Genomic DNA, 1975 nt, shown 5'->3' on the forward strand with positions numbered 1-1975 from the left:
GGAACAACCTGCCAGAGAGGGCTGTGACGGCACCGAGTGTGAGCTCTTTCAAGACCAGAATTGACACCAAAGCGTCAGCGTTCTTTACATTTACCCGCTTGATCTTCATGGACCCTAAACACGAAAGTGTTGTAAAACATTACCATAACTCAGTCAGTAACCAGAATCTTTTTACCTGGAAACTATTCGATGCAAAGAATCTCAAAGTAAGCATTAGTTGATGAATAAGAGGTAGAGATGAACCATAGCCAACAGGTCTGTCAAGTAGATGCTCCATATCATGGAAAATATCAAGGAAATTTCCCTTGTTGAAACCTATATAGTTGTCTGAATTGAGTGTCATCATAAAAATTGATAGGATTCTGCCTGTCTACCATCAGTCTTCTCTCTACAAAATTTCCAATTTGACGATATCGCCGAAAAGTGGCGTGCTGTCTGTTAAAATTCATGTTGACTGGCTATCTTAAATGATGGATAGGCTGCTAAACCTGCCTCCACCTCCAGGCTGGATTAACGCGAGGATCGACAAATCCGATCTCAAACCCGGTTTGAATCTTTGTGTTGGCTCAAGGCAGCGTTCTGAATACCAAAAATCTTCAATCTTCGCTCGATCCTTGGTTTAAACTTTTATGCGCAGCTCCTTCCCTTTCCTCATAAAGATTGGTGTCCGTTTGGTAAGGATGAATTCGTTTGGGTAAGGTTTCCATTCTTCGTGAGGACGTGTGTAATATAGTCACTAGCTGGGATATCAGGTGTTGCCCGATTTTTTTTTTTCCGATTTTATGCAAAATTTAACCAAGCCAAATTCCATCTCTGTGTTAAGAACTATGGCTGTGCAAAAGGTGGCCCACTTATAGGTGGGGACTGGCCGTCTCCTCCCTTGTTTTAGATATTCGTGACCAGTCTCGAGGCTATTTGCCGAAACACTTTAAATTCCATATCCTTGTCTTAAGAATCGTGGCCGTGCACAGCAAACAAACAGAAAAACAGATGTTTGAATGAGGAGGTTCTACCATGGGGGGCGGGGGGGACACCACAGGGCCAAACGCCCAGACTTCCACCTTCGTGATACTTCTTGGGTTCACACGTACTGTACCTACACGAACAAAAAATCCGCTGCTTTCCACTAAAATCATAGACGTGTATAGCGAAGAGACCCACAAACAGGCTAATTAACAAACAAACAAACAAACAGATTGAGAGGATAAACGCTCGCCTCCTGAAATACGAGTCGCTGTCCCAGTGGCGCAATCGGTTAGCGCGCGGTACTTATACGACAGTGTCTGAGCCATGCCGAGGTTGTGAGTTCGAGCCTCACCTGGGACATTACTTTTGGGATTCTCGTGAAACTTGACGCTTTAGGTTTAAGGAGGCGTTTACCCGACTTTATTAAAAATTTCATAACCACAGGACATTTGCTGTCAAACTTTCGAAAAATAACGTAAAGTCGGACATATTTGTCCAAGAAAACGGGGTACCACAGGGCAGCATTCTCGGTCCTGTTTTATTTCTAATTACAATGAATGAGTTTCCGTCATTAGCTCCCGTGCCACGAGGAATTAAGATCTCCCTCTTCGCCGACGATTGTACGTTGTGGTCGCAATGATAGCTAGTCAACTATGGGGATGCAGGAAGCTCTTGCTGCCGCTCAGCAGTGAGTTTTAAGATTCTCGATGGCTAAAACAATGGGAGATGATTTAACTCGATAAAAAATTCCCTTTTTAAAGCCAGCACTCCATTTGTATAATACTCCTACTGTCTTTCAAAATTCAGTTAAATTTCTAGGCCTAACTTGACAAACGCCTCACATGGAGACAGCATGTTAAAAACATGATAAATAAAACCTCCAATTCAACTAACATTCTGAATTACCTATCGGGTAAATCATAAGGAGTCGATAGGAAGTCCTTATTAATATTGTATAAGTCCCTAATTAGATCTAAAATGGGTTATGGAGCACAGGTGTATGCATCTG

General features: G+C 42.6%; 1 non-coding gene across 1 annotated transcript; it reads left to right on the forward strand.

The window, feature by feature from the left end:
* The first annotated feature begins 1236 nt into the window (after positions 1-1236).
* On the forward strand, positions 1237-1326 carry Trnai-uau. Its single transcript is given in 2 exon segments — positions 1237-1274; positions 1291-1326. It is a non-coding gene; the product is annotated as a tRNA-Ile (tRNA).
* Positions 1327-1975: the final 649 nt, after the last annotated feature.

The sequence above is a fragment of the Homarus americanus genome, unplaced genomic scaffold, assembly GCF_018991925.1.
Source record: "Homarus americanus isolate GMGI-L3 unplaced genomic scaffold, GMGI_Hamer_2.0 scaffold51067, whole genome shotgun sequence".
Taxonomy (NCBI): domain Eukaryota; kingdom Metazoa; phylum Arthropoda; class Malacostraca; order Decapoda; family Nephropidae; genus Homarus; species Homarus americanus.